The sequence below is a fragment of the Mesoplodon densirostris genome (assembly GCF_025265405.1).
Source record: "Mesoplodon densirostris isolate mMesDen1 chromosome Y unlocalized genomic scaffold, mMesDen1 primary haplotype SUPER_Y_unloc_1, whole genome shotgun sequence".
NCBI lineage: Eukaryota > Metazoa > Chordata > Mammalia > Artiodactyla > Ziphiidae > Mesoplodon > Mesoplodon densirostris.
Genome location: NW_026778236.1, coordinates 2,856,140 through 2,875,971, shown reverse-complemented (window position 1 = coordinate 2,875,971; position 19,832 = coordinate 2,856,140).

Below are 19,832 nucleotides of genomic sequence, written 5' to 3'. Positions count from 1 at the left end.
AAAAAACAAAAGTGCAAGCGGAACAAACTGGCGCCCGGCATACGCTCCACTACCCGCAAGTGAGAGTCAACAGCAAAGAGGGTACGCCGCTAATCACAGTTAAGTTATCTACTCAATATTCCCTCCCGCAGCATTTCAAACCTAGCTCCACCCCCACCCCCAACTTCTCAATTCACGGACAAATTCCAGGAACTTCACTGGCTTTTCATCGCTGCCTTGGCAACTGATTCTCCAGGAGAACAAACATTAAACGTACTGTTCAAGAACAACTGATAAAAAAAAAAAAAAAAAAAAAAAAAAGAACAACTGATAGACATCTCGAGACACTGTCTATTCAGACATATTTATACAAACACCACTTACTCGGCTCTTATCTCTTACAGTAAAAGCCTGAGAGAAAAATCAAAATCTGAATTACCACGCTTTCTCTGGTAACAGGAGAACATATAGGTGTCAACTCTTTCTCCTGAGGTATAAATTATTCTCTCCTCCCTAAAATGCCGAATTTCTTACCTTATTTTGTCCTCCTCTTCAGAAGTCATCCTTCCGCGTCTCTTCAGTCGACCGTTAACTAAACTAAGGCTCGAGAGCAAGCGCTCTACTTCTAGAAAGAGGCTAAGGAACCAGATGTAGCGGTGGGGGGGGGGAAGGGATGAGCCACAGGGGAGGTAGGGAAGATGGAAGATGTGGAGGTGGGGGAGGGGTGAACAGAGAAAGTCGCAAGAGAATCTCGCAGGAGAAACTCTAAAGAAAACTGCAACAGCAGAATGTGTTCTCTACTTTTTACTGCATACCCTTTCCAGTTGCTTTAATTTAATCAATATAAAGGAGAAGGGCTTCCCAGGTGGCGCAGTGGTTGAGAGTCCGCCTGCCCATACAGGGGACACGGGTTCGTGCCCCGGTCCGGGAGGATCCCACATGCCCCTGACCTGCTGGGCCCCTGAGCCATGGCCGCTGAGCCTGCCCGTCCGGAGCTTGTGCTCCACAACGGGAGAGGCCACTACGGTGAGATGCCCGCGTACCGTAAAAAAAAAAAAAAAAGGAAAAGGCATTTTGGGGTAATAACGTGAAGCTCCAGGTAATCAGTAGGGAGAGTTCAGGGATTTCTTGATAGACGTAAAATGGGGAGGACCAGATCATGAAGCATTCTGCTTGCTATGCAGATATGCTACTTACTTAATTTTTAAAGTGGAACTGTTAAAATAATCTGAAACAGAAAGATGAATGTCTAGAAGACATAATGCATCTGGTGATTTCATATGATACGAAGTCAGGCAGACAGAAAATAATCTAAACTTCAAAATTTAGTAGTTATATGAAACTGGGTAAGCTACCTACACTCTTAAATTTACCTAGTCTACAAAAACAAGATGATAAAGAATTATCAGATAGGGTTATTGTGAGGTTAAATGACGTACTGAGCACATTGAGCTGAAAACATAATTCAGGGTTCAAAACAAAAGTGTGAAAATATTGTAATTACTTTTATATGAAGTGGGAGCCTGAGGTTAATTTGTAATTCTGCCTTTTTTAGAGACTGGTGAAAATCATGAAACTGTTTTTTTTTGTTGTTGTTGTTGCGGTATGCCGGCCTCTCACCGCTGGGGCCCCTCCCGTTGCGAAGCACAGGCTCCGGACGCGCAGGCTCAGAGGCTATGGCTCACGGGGCCAGCCGCTCCGCGGCATGTGGGATCCTCCCGGACCGGGGCACGAACCCGTGTCCCCTGCATCGGCAGCCGGACTCTCAACCACTGGGCCACTAGGGAAGCCCAGACCTGTGGTGTTAATGCTTTGCATTGGTAGTGTCTTAATCGTATATTAACCATTATTGAGCACTTGAGAAAACTATGCAATGAAATGTGTTCATGTAAACACCAGTTGATCAGTTGATGGTGATCAGTTAGTATTTCTTGGGACACTTTCCATAGTCTAGATAGATAACAGCTGTATGCATTATACAAAAGCTGATCTTTAAATCAGGCAAAGTTATAACTGTTCCCTAATTTAGGGGTTTTATGGTTTCTACCTAATATGTAGGCCAACCGGCAGCTTCCAAGCAAGTCTACTGGAAGGGACAAGTTCAGTATATAGTAGGAAATCAAAGAATTGTTGGTATTTCAATAATGATTGTTTAATATTTTAGTCCTCTGCTTGACAGGAAAGAAACACGAGAGGAAAAACAATTGATATGAAATCTCAGATGGTGTCTGAGAAAATCATCTTACAGAGGTTTGGATATCACTCATTCATGAACAAAATTAAATCTGGATGTTAAGCATGTTTTTCAGTGACTGCAATGCAATTAAAGGACTGTGAGGTTAAGATTACTGTAATTGCTACAGCAGGCGAGTAGCTAGATATGAGCAGAGTAATGGAAGAGGGGCCAGGTGGCAGGAAATCAAGCACCTGGTAAAGAGCAGAGGTCCATGGGCAGACAAAGAAAAACAAGAACCTCCAGACTGACAGGAAACTGCACATTTTCGGTGGTAAGTGTCCTGAAGGCAGACAAAGAGAGATGAGGAAAGACAGGACTCTCCTACTTCCAAATGTAACCTGTTGCTCATTATGCTCTCCTTACAATAAAATTAGCCTTGCAGACAAGCAGCACACACCATGCAGTGAGGCCATGACACTTCTGACTAAGCTAAATAAGGACAAAAATCCCTTCTGGAGCTGCAAAGAAGCAGGGAATGTGACCCCCAAACTCCTGCTTCCCCAATGAGTATGCCACCCCTTCCTCTGTATGCCCCTCATAACCGGCTTGCCAGTGGAACCCAGGGCAGCAGCTCCTCACCTAACTGCCTGCTCTCCCTGAGGGCATATTCTTGCTTAAATAAATCCTCACTTTACTTGCTTAACCGCCTGTCTCATGCCCAACTCTTGGCATGAAGAGCAAGCACCTTCAATTCACTGGGAACCCAATGAGAATTTACACATGAGGAAGAAAGGAACAAACACAGTTCTCTTAAAAACTAGTGGAGAGGGCCTCCCTGGTGGCGCAGTGGTTGAGAGTCCGCCTGCCGATGCAGGGGATACGGGTTCGTGCCCCGGTCTGGGAGGATCCCATATGCCGCGGAGCGGCTGGGCCCGTGAGCCATGGCCGCTGGGCCTGCGCGTCTGGAGCCTCTGGGTACCGAGCCCGTGCTCCGCGGTGGGAGGGGCCACAGCAGTGAGAGGCCCGCATACCGCAAAAAACAAAAGTGCAAGCGGAACAAACTGGCGCCCGGCATACGCTCCACTACCCGCAAGTGAGAGTCAACAGCAAAGAGGGTACGCCGCTAATCACAGTTAAGTTATCTACTCAATATTCCCTCCCGCAGCATTTCAAACCTAGCTCCACCCCCACCCCCAACTTCTCAATTCACGGACAAATTCCAGGAACTTCACTGCCTTTTCATCGCTGCCTTGGCAACTGATTCTCCAGGAGAACAAACATTAAACGTACTGTTCAAGAACAACTGATAGACTTCTCGAGACACTGTCTATTCAGACATATTTATACAAACACCACTTACTCGGCTCTTATCTCTTACAGTAAAAGCCTGAGAGAAAAATCAAAATCTGAATTACCACGCTTTCTCTGGTAACAGGAGAACATATAGGTGTCAACTCTTTCTCCTGAGGTATAAATTATTCTCTCCTCCCTAAAATGCCGAATTTCTTACCTTATTTTGTCCTCCTCTTCAGAAGTCCTCCTTCCGCGTCTCTTCAGACGACCGTTAACTAAACTAAGGCTCGAGAGCAAGCGTTCTACTTCTAGAAAGAGGCTAAGGAACCAGATGTAGCGGTGGGTGGGGGAAGGGATGAGCCGCAGGGGAGGTAGGGAAGATGGAAGATGTGGAGGTGGGGGAGGGGTGAACAGAGAAACTCGCAAGAGAAACAAGCAAGAGAATCTCGAGCGAGAACTCGCGGGAGAAACTCTAAAGAAAACTGCAACAGCAGAATGTGTTCTCTACTTTTTACTGCATACTTTTCCCAGTTGCTTTAATTTAATCAATATAAAGGAGAAGGGCTTCCCAGGTGGCGCAGTGGTTGAGAGTCCGCCTGCCCATACAGGGGACACGGGTTCGTGCCCCGGTCCGGGAGGATCCCACATGCCCCTGACCTGCTGGGCCCCTGAGCCATGGCCGCTGAGCCTGCCCGTCCGGAGCTTGTGCTCCACAACGGGAGAGGCCACTACGGTGAGATGCCCGCGTACCGTAAAAAAAAAAAAAAAAGGAAAAGGCATTTTGGGGTAATAACGTGAAGCTCCAGGTAATCAGTAGGGAGAGTTCAGGGATTTCTTGATAGATGTAAAATGGGGAGGACCAGATCATGAAGCATTCTGCTTGCTATGCAGATATGCTACTTACTTAATTTTTTTAGTGGAACTGTTAAAATAATCTGAAACAGAAAGATGAATGTCTAGAAGACATAATGCATCTGGTGATTTCATATGATACGAAGTCAGGCAGACAGAAAATAATCTAAACTTCAAAATTTAGTAGTTATATGAAACTGGGTAAGCTACCTACACTCTTAAATTTACCTAGTCTACAAAAACAAGATGATAAAGAATTATCAGATAGGGTTATTGTGAGGTTAAATGACGTACTGAGCACATTGAGCTGAAAACATAATTCAGGGTTCAAAACAAAAGTGTGAAAATATTGTAATTACTTTTATATGAAGTGGGAGCCTGAGGTTAATTTGTAATTCTGCCTTTTTTAGAGACTGGTCAAAATCATGAAACTGTTTTTTTTGTTGTTGTTGTTGCGGTATGCCGGCCTCTCACCGCTGGGGCCCCTCCCGTTGCGAAGCACAGGCTCCGGACGCGCAGGCTCAGAGGCTATGGCTCACGGGGCCAGCCGCTCCGCGGCATGTGGGATCCTCCCGGACCGGGGCACGAACCCGTGTCCCCTGCATCGGCAGCCGGACTCTCAACCACTGGGCCACTAGGGAAGCCCAGACCTGTGGTGTTAATGCTTTGCATTGGTAGTGTCTTAATCGTATATTAACCATTATTGAGCACTTGAGAAAACTATGCAATGAAATGTGTTCATGTAAACACCAGTTGATCAGTTGATGGTGATCAGTTAGTATTTCTTGGGACACTTTCCATAGTCTAGATAGATAACAGCTGTATGCATTATACAAAAGCTGATCTTTAAATCAGGCAAAGTTATAACTGTTCCCTAATTTAGGGGTTTTATGGTTTCTACCTAATATGTAGGCCAACCGGCAGCTTCCAAGCAAGTCTACTGGAAGGGACAAGTTCAGTATATAGTAGGAAATCAAAGAATTGTTAGTATTTCAATAATGATTGTTTAATATTTTAGTCCTCTGCTTGACAGGAAAGAAACACGAGAGGAAAAACAATTGATATGAAATCTCAGATGGTGTCTGAGAAAATCATCTTACAGAGGTTTGGATATCACTCATTCATGAACAAAATTAAATCTGGATGTTAAGCATGTTTTTCAGTGACTGCAATGCAATTAAAGGACTGTGAGGTTAAGATTACTGTAATTGCTACAGCAGGCGAGTAGCTAGATATGAGCAGAGTAATGGAAGAGGGGCCAGGTGGCAGGAAATCAAGCACCTGGTAAAGAGCAGAGGTCCATGGGCAGACAAAGAAAAACAAGAACCTCCAGACTGACAGGAAACTGCACATTTTCGGTGGTAAGTGTCCTGAAGGCAGACAAAGAGAGATGAGGAAAGACAGGACTCTCCTACTTCCAAATGTAACCTGTTGCTCATTATGCTCTCCTTACAATAAAATTAGCCTTGCAGACAAGCAGCACACACCATGCAGTGAGGCCATGACACTTCTGACTAAGCTAAATAAGGACAAAAATCCCTTCTGGAGCTGCAAAGAAGCAGGGAATGTGACCCCCAAACTCCTGCTTCCCCAATGAGTATGCCACCCCTTCCTCTGTATGCCCCTCATAACCGGCTTGCCAGTGGAACCCAGGGCAGCAGCTCCTCACCTAACTGCCTGCTCTCCCTGAGGGCATATTCTTGCTTAAATAAATCCTCACTTTACTTGCTTAACCGCCTGTCTCATGCCCAACTCTTGGCATGAAGAGCAAGCACCTTCAATTCACTGGGAACCCAATGAGAATTTACACATGAGGAAGAAAGGAACAAACACAGTTCTCTTAAAAACTAGTGGAGAGGGCCTCCCTGGTGGCGCAGTGGTTGAGAGTCCGCCTGCCGATGCAGGGGATACGGGTTCGTGCCCCGGTCTGGGAGGATCCCATATGCCGCGGAGCGGCTGGGCCCGTGAGCCATGGCCGCTGGGCCTGCCCGTCCGGAGCTTGTGCTCCACAACAGGAGAGGCCACTACGGTGAGATGCCCGCGTACCGTAAAAAAAAAAAAAAAAGGAAAAGGCATTTTGGGGTAATAACGTGAAGCTCCAGGTAATCAGTAGGGAGAGTTCAGGGATTTCTTGATAGACGTAAAATGGGGAGGACCAGATCATGAAGCATTCTGCTTGCTATGCAGATATGCTACTTACTTAATTTTTTTAGTGGAACTGTTAAAATAATCTGAAACAGAAAGATGAATGTCTAGAAGACATAATGCATCTGGTGATTTCATATGATACGAAGTCAGGCAGACAGAAAATAATCTAAACTTCAAAATTTAGTAGTTATATGAAACTGGGTAAGCTACCTACACTCTTAAATTTACCTAGTCTACAAAAACAAGATGATAAAGAATTATCAGATAGGGTTATTGTGAGGTTAAATGACGTACTGAGCACATTGAGCTGAAAACATAATTCAGGGTTCAAAACAAAAGTGTGAAAATATTGTAATTACTTTTATATGAAGTGGGAGCCTGAGGTTAATTTGTAATTCTGCCTTTTTTAGAGACTGGTCAAAATCATGAAACTGTTTTTTTTGTTGTTGTTGTTGCGGTATGCCGGCCTCTCACCGCTGGGGCCCCTCCCGTTGCGAAGCACAGGCTCCGGACGCGCAGGCTCAGAGGCTATGGCTCACGGGGCCAGCCGCTCCGCGGCATGTGGGATCCTCCCGGACCGGGGCACGAACCCGTGTCCCCTGCATCGGCAGCCGGACTCTCAACCACTGGGCCACTAGGGAAGCCCAGACCTGTGGTGTTAATGCTTTGCATTGGTAGTGTCTTAATCGTATATTAACCATTATTGAGCACTTGAGAAAACTATGCAATGAAATGTGTTCATGTAAACACCAGTTGATCAGTTGATGGTGATCAGTTAGTATTTCTTGGGACACTTTCCATAGTCTAGATAGATAACAGCTGTATGCATTATACAAAAGCTGATCTTTAAATCAGGCAAAGTTATAACTGTTCCCTAATTTAGGGGTTTTATGGTTTCTACCTAATATGTAGGCCAACCGGCAGCTTCCAAGCAAGTCTACTGGAAGGGACAAGTTCAGTATATAGTAGGAAATCAAAGAATTGTTAGTATTTCAATAATGATTGTTTAATATTTTAGTCCTCTGCTTGACAGGAAAGAAACACGAGAGGAAAAACAATTGATATGAAATCTCAGATGGTGTCTGAGAAAATCATCTTACAGAGGTTTGGATATCACTCATTCATGAACAAAATTAAATCTGGATGTTAAGCATGTTTTTCAGTGACTGCAATGCAATTAAAGGACTGTGAGGTTAAGATTACTGTAATTGCTACAGCAGGCGAGTAGCTAGATATGAGCAGAGTAATGGAAGAGGGGCCAGGTGGCAGGAAATCAAGCACCTGGTAAAGAGCAGAGGTCCATGGGCAGACAAAGAAAAACAAGAACCTCCAGACTGACAGGAAACTGCACATTTTCGGTGGTAAGTGTCCTGAAGGCAGACAAAGAGAGATGAGGAAAGACAGGACTCTCCTACTTCCAAATGTAACCTGTTGCTCATTATGCTCTCCTTACAATAAAATTAGCCTTGCAGACAAGCAGCACACACCATGCAGTGAGGCCATGACACTTCTGACTAAGCTAAATAAGGACAAAAATCCCTTCTGGAGCTGCAAAGAAGCAGGGAATGTGACCCCCAAACTCCTGCTTCCCCAATGAGTATGCCACCCCTTCCTCTGTATGCCCCTCATAACCGGCTTGCCAGTGGAACCCAGGGCAGCAGCTCCTCACCTAACTGCCTGCTCTCCCTGAGGGCATATTCTTGCTTAAATAAATCCTCACTTTACTTGCTTAACCGCCTGTCTCATGCCCAACTCTTGGCATGAAGAGCAAGCACCTTCAATTCACTGGGAACCCAATGAGAATTTACACATGAGGAAGAAAGGAACAAACACAGTTCTCTTAAAAACTAGTGGAGAGGGCCTCCCTGGTGGCGCAGTGGTTGAGAGTCCGCCTGCCGATGCAGGGGATACGGGTTCGTGCCCCGGTCTGGGAGGATCCCATATGCCGCGGAGCGGCTGGGCCCGTGAGCCATGGCCGCTGGGCCTGCGCGTCTGGAGCCTCTGGGTACCGAGCCCGTGCTCCGCGGTGGGAGGGGCCACAGCAGTGAGAGGCCCGCATACCGCAAAAAACAAAAGTGCAAGCGGAACAAACTGGCGCCCGGCATACGCTCCACTACCCGCAAGTGAGAGTCAACAGCAAAGAGGGTACGCCGCTAATCACAGTTAAGTTATCTACTCAATATTCCCTCCCGCAGCATTTCAAACCTAGCTCCACCCCCACCCCCAACTTCTCAATTCACGGACAAATTCCAGGAACTTCACTGCCTTTTCATCGCTGCCTTGGCAACTGATTCTCCAGGAGAACAAACATTAAACGTACTGTTCAAGAACAACTGATAGACTTCTCGAGACACTGTCTATTCAGACATATTTATACAAACACCACTTACTCGGCTCTTATCTCTTACAGTAAAAGCCTGAGAGAAAAATCAAAATCTGAATTACCACGCTTTCTCTGGTAACAGGAGAACATATAGGTGTCAACTCTTTCTCCTGAGGTATAAATTATTCTCTCCTCCCTAAAATGCCGAATTTCTTACCTTATTTTGTCCTCCTCTTCAGAAGTCCTCCTTCCGCGTCTCTTCAGACGACCGTTAACTAAACTAAGGCTCGAGAGCAAGCGTTCTACTTCTAGAAAGAGGCTAAGGAACCAGATGTAGCGGTGGGTGGGGGAAGGGATGAGCCGCAGGGGAGGTAGGGAAGATGGAAGATGTGGAGGTGGGGGAGGGGTGAACAGAGAAACTCGCAAGAGAAACAAGCAAGAGAATCTCGAGCGAGAACTCGCGGGAGAAACTCTAAAGAAAACTGCAACAGCAGAATGTGTTCTCTACTTTTTACTGCATACTTTTCCCAGTTGCTTTAATTTAATCAATATAAAGGAGAAGGGCTTCCCAGGTGGCGCAGTGGTTGAGAGTCCGCCTGCCCATACAGGGGACACGGGTTCGTGCCCCGGTCCGGGAGGATCCCACATGCCCCTGACCTGCTGGGCCCCTGAGCCATGGCCGCTGAGCCTGCCCGTCCGGAGCTTGTGCTCCACAACGGGAGAGGCCACTACGGTGAGATGCCCGCGTACCGTAAAAAAAAAAAAAAAAGGAAAAGGCATTTTGGGGTAATAACGTGAAGCTCCAGGTAATCAGTAGGGAGAGTTCAGGGATTTCTTGATAGACGTAAAATGGGGAGGACCAGATCATGAAGCATTCTGCTTGCTATGCAGATATGCTACTTACTTAATTTTTTTAGTGGAACTGTTAAAATAATCTGAAACAGAAAGATGAATGTCTAGAAGACATAATGCATCTGGTGATTTCATATGATACGAAGTCAGGCAGACAGAAAATAATCTAAACTTCAAAATTTAGTAGTTATATGAAACTGGGTAAGCTACCTACACTCTTAAATTTACCTAGTCTACAAAAACAAGATGATAAAGAATTATCAGATAGGGTTATTGTGAGGTTAAATGACGTACTGAGCACATTGAGCTGAAAACATAATTCAGGGTTCAAAACAAAAGTGTGAAAATATTGTAATTACTTTTATATGAAGTGGGAGCCTGAGGTTAATTTGTAATTCTGCCTTTTTTAGAGACTGGTCAAAATCATGAAACTGTTTTTTTTGTTGTTGTTGTTGCGGTATGCCGGCCTCTCACCGCTGGGGCCCCTCCCGTTGCGAAGCACAGGCTCCGGACGCGCAGGCTCAGAGGCTATGGCTCACGGGGCCAGCCGCTCCGCGGCATGTGGGATCCTCCCGGACCGGGGCACGAACCCGTGTCCCCTGCATCGGCAGCCGGACTCTCAACCACTGGGCCACTAGGGAAGCCCAGACCTGTGGTGTTAATGCTTTGCATTGGTAGTGTCTTAATCGTATATTAACCATTATTGAGCACTTGAGAAAACTATGCAATGAAATGTGTTCATGTAAACACCAGTTGATCAGTTGATGGTGATCAGTTAGTATTTCTTGGGACACTTTCCATAGTCTAGATAGATAACAGCTGTATGCATTATACAAAAGCTGATCTTTAAATCAGGCAAAGTTATAACTGTTCCCTAATTTAGGGGTTTTATGGTTTCTACCTAATATGTAGGCCAACCGGCAGCTTCCAAGCAAGTCTACTGGAAGGGACAAGTTCAGTATATAGTAGGAAATCAAAGAATTGTTAGTATTTCAATAATGATTGTTTAATATTTTAGTCCTCTGCTTGACAGGAAAGAAACACGAGAGGAAAAACAATTGATATGAAATCTCAGATGGTGTCTGAGAAAATCATCTTACAGAGGTTTGGATATCACTCATTCATGAACAAAATTAAATCTGGATGTTAAGCATGTTTTCAGTGACTGCAATGCAATTAAAGGACTGTGAGGTTAAGATTACTGTAATTGCTACAGCAGGCGAGTAGCTAGATATGAGCAGAGTAATGGAAGAGGGGCCAGGTGGCAGGAAATCAAGCACCTGGTAAAGAGCAGAGGTCCATGGGCAGACAAAGAAAAACAAGAACCTCCAGACTGACAGGAAACTGCACATTTTCGGTGGTAAGTGTCCTGAAGGCAGACAAAGAGAGATGAGGAAAGACAGGACTCTCCTACTTCCAAATGTAACCTGTTGCTCATTATGCTCTCCTTACAATAAAATTAGCCTTGCAGACAAGCAGCACACACCATGCAGTGAGGCCATGACACTTCTGACTAAGCTAAATAAGGACAAAAATCCCTTCTGGAGCTGCAAAGAAGCAGGGAATGTGACCCCCAAACTCCTGCTTCCCCAATGAGTATGCCACCCCTTCCTCTGTATGCCCCTCATAACCGGCTTGCCAGTGGAACCCAGGGCAGCAGCTCCTCACCTAACTGCCTGCTCTCCCTGAGGGCATATTCTTGCTTAAATAAATCCTCACTTTACTTGCTTAACCGCCTGTCTCATGCCCAACTCTTGGCATGAAGAGCAAGCACCTTCAATTCACTGGGAACCCAATGAGAATTTACACATGAGGAAGAAAGGAACAAACACAGTTCTCTTAAAAACTAGTGGAGAGGGCCTCCCTGGTGGCGCAGTGGTTGAGAGTCCGCCTGCCGATGCAGGGGATACGGGTTCGTGCCCCGGTCTGGGAGGATCCCATATGCCGCGGAGCGGCTGGGCCCGTGAGCCATGGCCGCTGGGCCTGCCCGTCCGGAGCTTGTGCTCCACAACGGGAGAGGCCACTACGGTGAGATGCCCGCGTACCGTAAAAAAAAAAAAAAAAGGAAAAGGCATTTTGGGGTAATAACGTGAAGCTCCAGGTAATCAGTAGGGAGAGTTCAGGGATTTCTTGATAGACGTAAAATGGGGAGGACCAGATCATGAAGCATTCTGCTTGCTATGCAGATATGCTACTTACTTAATTTTTTTAGTGGAACTGTTAAAATAATCTGAAACAGAAAGATGAATGTCTAGAAGACATAATGCATCTGGTGATTTCATATGATACGAAGTCAGGCAGACAGAAAATAATCTAAACTTCAAAATTTAGTAGTTATATGAAACTGGGTAAGCTACCTACACTCTTAAATTTACCTAGTCTACAAAAACAAGATGATAAAGAATTATCAGATAGGGTTATTGTGAGGTTAAATGACGTACTGAGCACATTGAGCTGAAAACATAATTCAGGGTTCAAAACAAAAGTGTGAAAATATTGTAATTACTTTTATATGAAGTGGGAGCCTGAGGTTAATTTGTAATTCTGCCTTTTTTAGAGACTGGTCAAAATCATGAAACTGTTTTTTTTGTTGTTGTTGTTGCGGTATGCCGGCCTCTCACCGCTGGGGCCCCTCCCGTTGCGAAGCACAGGCTCCGGACGCGCAGGCTCAGAGGCTATGGCTCACGGGGCCAGCCGCTCCGCGGCATGTGGGATCCTCCCGGACCGGGGCACGAACCCGTGTCCCCTGCATCGGCAGCCGGACTCTCAACCACTGGGCCACTAGGGAAGCCCAGACCTGTGGTGTTAATGCTTTGCATTGGTAGTGTCTTAATCGTATATTAACCATTATTGAGCACTTGAGAAAACTATGCAATGAAATGTGTTCATGTAAACACCAGTTGATCAGTTGATGGTGATCAGTTAGTATTTCTTGGGACACTTTCCATAGTCTAGGTAGATAACAGCTGTATGCATTATACAAAAGCTGATCTTTAAATCAGGCAAAGTTATAACTGTTCCCTAATTTAGGGGTTTTATGGTTTCTACCTAATATGTAGGCCAACCGGCAGCTTCCAAGCAACTCTACTGGAAGGGACAAGTTCAGTATATAGTAGGAAATCAAAGAATTGTTGGTATTTCAATAATGATTGTTTAATATTTTAGTCCTCTGCTTGACAGGAAAGAAACACGAGAGGAAAAACAATTGATATGAAATCTCAGATGGTGTCTGAGAAAATCATCTTACAGAGGTTTGGATATCACTCATTCATGAACAAAATTAAATCTGGATGTTAAGCATGTTTTTCAGTGACTGCAATGCAATTAAAGGACTGTGAGGTTAAGATTACTGTAATTGCTACAGCAGGCGAGTAGCTAGATATGAGCAGAGTAATGGAAGAGGGGCCAGGTGGCAGGAAATGAAGCACCTGGTAAAGAGCAGAGGTCCATGGGCAGACAAAGAAAAACAAGAACCTCCAGACTGACAGGAAACTGCACATTTTCGGTGGTAAGTGTCCTGAAGGCAGACAAAGAGAGATGAGGAAAGACAGGACTCTCCTACTTCCAAATGTAACCTGTTGCTCATTATGCTCTCCTTACAATAAAATTAGCCTTGCAGACAAGCAGCACACACCATGCAGTGAGGCCATGACACTTCTGACTAAGCTAAATAAGGACAAAAATCCCTTCTGGAGCTGCAAAGAAGCAGGGAATGTGACCCCCACACTCCTGCTTCCCCAATGAGTATGCCACCCCTTCCTCTGTATGCCCCTCATAACCGGCTTGCCAGCGGAACCCAGGGCAGCAGCTCCTCACCTAACTGCCTGCTCTCCCTGAGGGCATATTCTTGCTTAAATAAATCCTCACTTTACTTGCTTAACCGCCTGTCTCATGCCCAACTCTTGGCATGAAGAGCAAGCACCTTCAATTCACTGGGAACCCAATGAGAATTTACACATGAGGAAGAAAGGAACAAACACATTTCTCTTAAAAACTAGTGGAGAGGGCCTCCCTGGTGGCGCAGTGGTTGAGAGTCCGCCTGCCGATGCAGGGGATACGGGTTCGTGCCCCGGTCTGGGAGGATCCCATATGCCGCGGAGCGGCTGGGCCCGTGAGCCATGGCCGCTGGGCCTGCGCGTCTGGAGCCTCTGGGTACCGAGCCCGTGCTCCGCGGTGGGAGGGGCCACAGCAGTGAGAGGCCCGCATACCGCAAAAAACAAAAGTGCAAGCGGAACAAACTGGCGCCCGGCATACGCTCCACTACCCGCAAGTGAGAGTCAACAGCAAAGAGGGTACGCCGCTAATCACAGTTAAGTTATCTACTCAATATTCCCTCCCGCAGCATTTCAAACCTAGCTCCACCCCCACCCCCAACTTCTCAATTCACGGACAAATTCCAGGAACTTCACTGCCTTTTCATCGCTGCCTTGGCAACTGATTCTCCAGGAGAACAAACATTAAACGTACTGTTCAAGAACAACTGATAGACTTCTCGAGACACTGTCTATTCAGACATATTTATACAAACACCACTTACTCGGCTCTTATCTCTTACAGTAAAAGCCTGAGAGAAAAATCAAAATCTGAATTACCACGCTTTCTCTGGTAACAGGAGAACATATAGGTGTCAACTCTTTCTCCTGAGGTATAAATTATTCTCTCCTCCCTAAAATGCCGAATTTCTTACCTTATTTTGTCCTCCTCTTCAGAAGTCCTCCTTCCGCGTCTCTACAGACGACCGTTAACTAAACTAAGGCTCGAGAGCAAGCGTTCTACTTCTAGAAAGAGGCTAAGGAACCAGATGTAGCGGTGGGTGGGGGAAGGGATGAGCCGCAGGGGAGGTAGGGAAGATGGAAGATGTGGAGGTGGGGGAGGGGTGAACAGAGAAACTCGCGAGAGAATCTCGAGGGAGAACTCGCGGGAGAAACTCTAAAGAAAACTGCAACAGCAGAATGTGTTCTCTACTTTTTACTGCATACTTTTCCCAGTTGCTTTAATTTAATCAATATAAAGGAGAAGGGCTTCCCAGGTGGCGCAGTGGTTGAGAGTCCGCCTGCCCATACAGGGGACACGGGTTCGTGCCCCGGTCCGGGAGGATCCCACATGCCCCTGACCTGCTGGGCCCCTGAGCCATGGCCGCTGAGCCTGCCCGTCCGGAGCTTGTGCTCCACAACGGGAGAGGCCACAACGGTGAGATGCCCGCGTACCGTAAAAAAAAAAAAAAAAAGGAAAAGGCATTTTGGGGTAATAACGTGAAGCTCCAGGTAATCAGTAGGGAGAGTTCAGGGATTTCTTGATAGACGTAAAATGGGGAGGACCAGATCATGAAGCATTCTGCTTGCTATGCAGATATGCTACTTACTTAATTTTTTTAGTGGAACTGTTAAAATAATCTGAAACAGAAAGATGAATGTCTAGAAGACATAATGCATCTGGTGATTTAATATGATACGAAGTCAGGCAGACAGAAAATAATCTAAACTTCAAAATTTAGTAGTTATATGAAACTGGGTAAGCTACCTACACTCTTAAATTTACCTAGTCTACAAAAACAAGATGATAAAGAATTATCAGATAGGGTTATTGTGAGGTTAAATGACGTACTGAGCACATTGAGCTGAAAACATAATTCAGGGTTCAAAACAAAAGTGTGAAAATATTGTAATTACTTTTATATGAAGTGGGAGCCTGAGGTTAATTTGTAATTCTGCCTTTTTTAGAGACTGGTCAAAATCATGAAACTGTTTTTTTTTGTTGTTGTTGTTGCGGTATGCCGGCCTCTCACCGCTGGGGCCCCTCCCGTTGCGAAGCACAGGCTCCGGACGCGCAGGCTCAGAGGCTATGGCTCACGGGGCCAGCCGCTCCGCGGCATGTGGGATCCTCCCGGACCGGGGCACGAACCCGTGTCCCCTGCATCGGCAGCCGGACTCTCAACCACTGGGCCACTAGGGAAGCCCAGACCTGTGGTGTTAATGCTTTGCATTGGTAGTGTCTTAATCGTATATTAACCATTATTGAGCACTTGAGAAAACTATGCAATGAAATGTGTTCATGTAAACACCAGTTGATCAGTTGATGGTGATCAGTTAGTATTTCTTGGGACACTTTCCATAGTCTAGATAGATAACAACTCTATGAATTATACAAAAGCTGATCTTTAAATCGGGCAAAGTTATAACTGTTCCCTAATTTAGGGGTTTTATGGTTTCTACCTAATATGTAGGCCAACCGGCAGCTTCCAAGCAAGTCTACTGGAAGGGACAAGTTCAGTATATAGTAGGAAATCAAAGAATTGTTAGTATTTCAATAATGATTGTTTAATATTTTAGTCCTCTGCTTGACAGGAAAGAAACACGAGAGGAAAAACAATTGATATGAAATCTCAGATGGTGTCTGAGAAAATCATCTTACAGAGGTTTGGATATCACTCATTCATGAACAAAATTAAATCTGGATGTTAAGCATGTTTTTCAGTGACTGCAATGCAATTAAAGGACTGTGAGGTTAAGATTACTGTAATTGCTACAGCAGGCGAGTAGCTAGATATGAGCAGAGTAATGGAAGAGGGGCCAGGTGGCAGGAAATCAAGCACCTGGTAAAGAGCAGAGGTCCATGGGCAGAGAAAGAAAAACAGGAACCTCCAGACTGACAGGAAACTGCACATTTTCGGTGGTAAGTGTCCTGAAGGCAGACAAAGAGAGATGAGGAAAGACAGGACTCTCCTACTTCCAAATGTAACCTGTTGCTCATTATGCTCTCCTTACAATAAAATTAGCCTTGCAGACAAGCAGCACACACCATGCAGTGAGGCCATGACACTTCTGACTAAGCTAAATAAGGACAAAAATCCCTTCTGGAGCTGCAAAGAAGCAGGGAATGTGACCCCCACACTCCTGCTTCCCCAATGAGTATGCCACCCCTTCCTCTGTATGCCCCTCATAACCGGCTTGCCAGTGGAACCCAGGGCAGCAGCTCCTCACCTAACTGCCTGCTCTCCCTGAGGGCATATTCTTGCTTAAATAAATCCTCACTTTACTTGCTTAACCGCCTGTCTCATGCCCAACTCTTGGCATGAAGAGCAAGCACCTTCAATTCACTGGGAACCCAATGAGAATTTACACATGAGGAAGAAAGGAACAAACACATTTCTCTTAAAAACTAGTGGAGAGGGCCTCCCTGGTGGCGCAGTGGTTGAGAGTCCGCCTGCCGATGCAGGGGATACGGGTTCGTGCCCCGGTCTGGGAGGATCCCATATGCCGCGGAGCGGCTGGGCCCGTGAGCCATGGCCGCTGGGCCTGCGCGTCTGGAGCCTCTGGGTACCGAGCCCGTGCTCCGCGGTGGGAGGGGCCACAGCAGTGAGAGGCCCGCATACCGCAAAAAACAAAAGTGCAAGCGGAACAAACTGGCGCCCGGCATACGCTCCACTACCCGCAAGTGAGAGTCAACAGCAAAGAGGGTACGCCGCTAATCACAGTTAAGTTATCTACTCAATATTCCCTCCCGCAGCATTTCAAACCTAGCTCCACCCCCACCCCCAACTTCTCAATTCACGGACAAATTCCAGGAACTTCACTGCCTTTTCATCGCTGCCTTGGCAACTGATTCTCCAGGAGAACAAACATTAAACGTACTGTTCAAGAACAACTGATAGACTTCTCGAGACACTGTCTATTCAGACATATTTATACAAACACCACTTACTCGGCTCTTATCTCTTACAGTAAAAGCCTGAGAGAAAAATCAAAATCTGAATTACCACGCTTTCTCTGGTAACAGGAGAACATATAGGTGTCAACTCTTTCTCCTGAGGTATAAATTATTCTCTCCTCCCTAAAATGCCGAATTTCTTACCTTATTTTGTCCTCCTCTTCAGAAGTCCTCCTTCCGCGTCTCTTCAGACGACCGTTAACTAAACTAAGGCTCGAGAGCAAGCGCTCTACTTCTAGAAAGAGGCTAAGGAACCAGATGTAGCGGTGGGTGGGGGAAGGGATGAGCCGCAGGGGAGGTAGGGAAGATGGAAGATGTGGAGGTGGGGGAGGGGTGAACAGAGAAACTCGCGAGAGAATCTCGAGGGAGAACTCGCGGGAGAAACTCTAAAGAAAACTGCAACAGCAGAATGTGTTCTCTACTTTTTACTGCATACTTTTCCCAGTTGCTTTAATTTAATCAATATAAAGGAGAAGGGCTTCCCAGGTGGCGCAGTGGTTGAGAGTCCGCCTGCCCATACAGGGGACACGGGTTCGTGCCCCGGTCCGGGAGGATCCCACATGCCCCTGACCTGCTGGGCCCCTGAGCCATGGCCGCTGAGCCTGCCCGTCCGGAGCTTGTGCTCCACAACGGGAGAGGCCACAACGGTGAGATGCCCGCGTACCGTAAAAAAAAAAAAAAAAAGGAAAAGGCATTTTGGGGTAATAACGTGAAGCTCCAGGTAATCAGTAGGGAGAGTTCAGGGATTTCTTGATAGACGTAAAATGGGGAGGACCAGATCATGAAGCATTCTGCTTGCTATGCAGATATGCTACTTACTTAATTTTTTTAGTGGAACTGTTAAAATAATCTGAAACAGAAAGATGAATGTCTAGAAGACATAATGCATCTGGTGATTTCATATGATACGAAGTCAGGCAGACAGAAAATAATCTAAACTTCAAAATTTAGTAGTTATATGAAACTGGGTAAGCTACCTACACTCTTAAATTTACCTAGTCTACAAAAACAAGATGATAAAGAATTATCAGATAGGGTTATTGTGAGGTTAAATGACGTACTGAGCACATTGAGCTGAAAACATAATTCAGGGTTCAAAACAAAAGTGTGAAAATATTGTACTTACTTTTATATGAAGTGGGAGCCTGAGGTTAATTTGTAATTCTGCCTTTTTTAGAGACTGGTCAAAATCATGAAACTGTTTTTTTTGTTGTTGTTGTTGCGGTATGCCGGCCTCTCACCGCTGGGGCCCCTCCCGTTGCGAAGCACAGGCTCCGGACGCGCAGGCTCAGAGGCTATGGCTCACGGGGCCAGCCGCTCCGCGGCATGTGGGATCCTCCCGGACCGGGGCACGAACCCGTGTCCCCTGCATCGGCAGCCGGACTCTCAACCACTGGGCCACTAGGGAAGCCCAGACCTGTGGTGTTAATGCTTTGCATTGGTAGTGTCTTAATCGTATATTAACCATTATTGAGCACTTGAGAAAACTATGCAATGAAATGTGTTCATGTAAACACCAGTTGATCAGTTGATGGTGATCAGTTAGTATTTCTTGGGACACTTTCCATAGTCTAGATAGATAACAACTCTATGAATTATACAAAAGCTGATCTTTAAATCGGGCAAAGTTATAACTGTTCCCTAATTTAGGGGTTTTATGGTTTCTACCTAATATGTAGGCCAACCGGCAGCTTCCAAGCAAGTCTACTGGAAGGGACAAGTTCAGTATATAGTAGGAAATCAAAGAATTGTTAGTATTTCAATAATGATTGTTTAATATTTTAACCCTCTGCTTGACAGGAAAGAAACACGAGAGGAAAAACAATTGATATGAAATCTCAGATGGTGTCTGAGAAAATCATCTTATAGAGGTTTGGATATCACTCATTCATGAACAAAATTAAATCTGGATGTTAAGCACGTTTTTCAGTGACTGCAATGCAATTAAAGGACTGTGAGGTTAAGATTACTGTAATTGCTACAGCAGGCGAGTAGCTAGATATGAGCAGAGTAATGGAAGAGGGGCCAGGTGGCAGGAAATCAAGCACCTGGTAAAGAGCAGAGGTCCATGGGCAGAGAAAGAAAAACAGGAACCTCCAGACTGACAGGAAACTGCACATTTTCGGTGGTAAGTGTCCTGAAGGCAGACAAAGAGAGATGAGGAAAGACAGGACTCTCCTACTTCCAAATGTAACCTGTTGCTCATTATGCTCTCCTTACAATAAAATTAGCCTTGCAGACAAGCAGCACACACCATGCAGTGAGGCCATGACACTTCTGACTAAGCTAAATAAGGACAAAAATCCCTTCTGGAGCTGCAAAGAAGCAGGGAATGTGACCCCCAAACTCCTGCTTCCCCAATGAGTATGCCACCCCTTCCTCTGTATGCCCCTCATAACCGGCTTGCCAGTGGAACCCAGGGCAGCAGCTCCTCACCTAACTGCCTGCTCTCCCTGAGGGCATATTCTTGCTTAAATAAATCCTCACTTTACTTGCTTAACC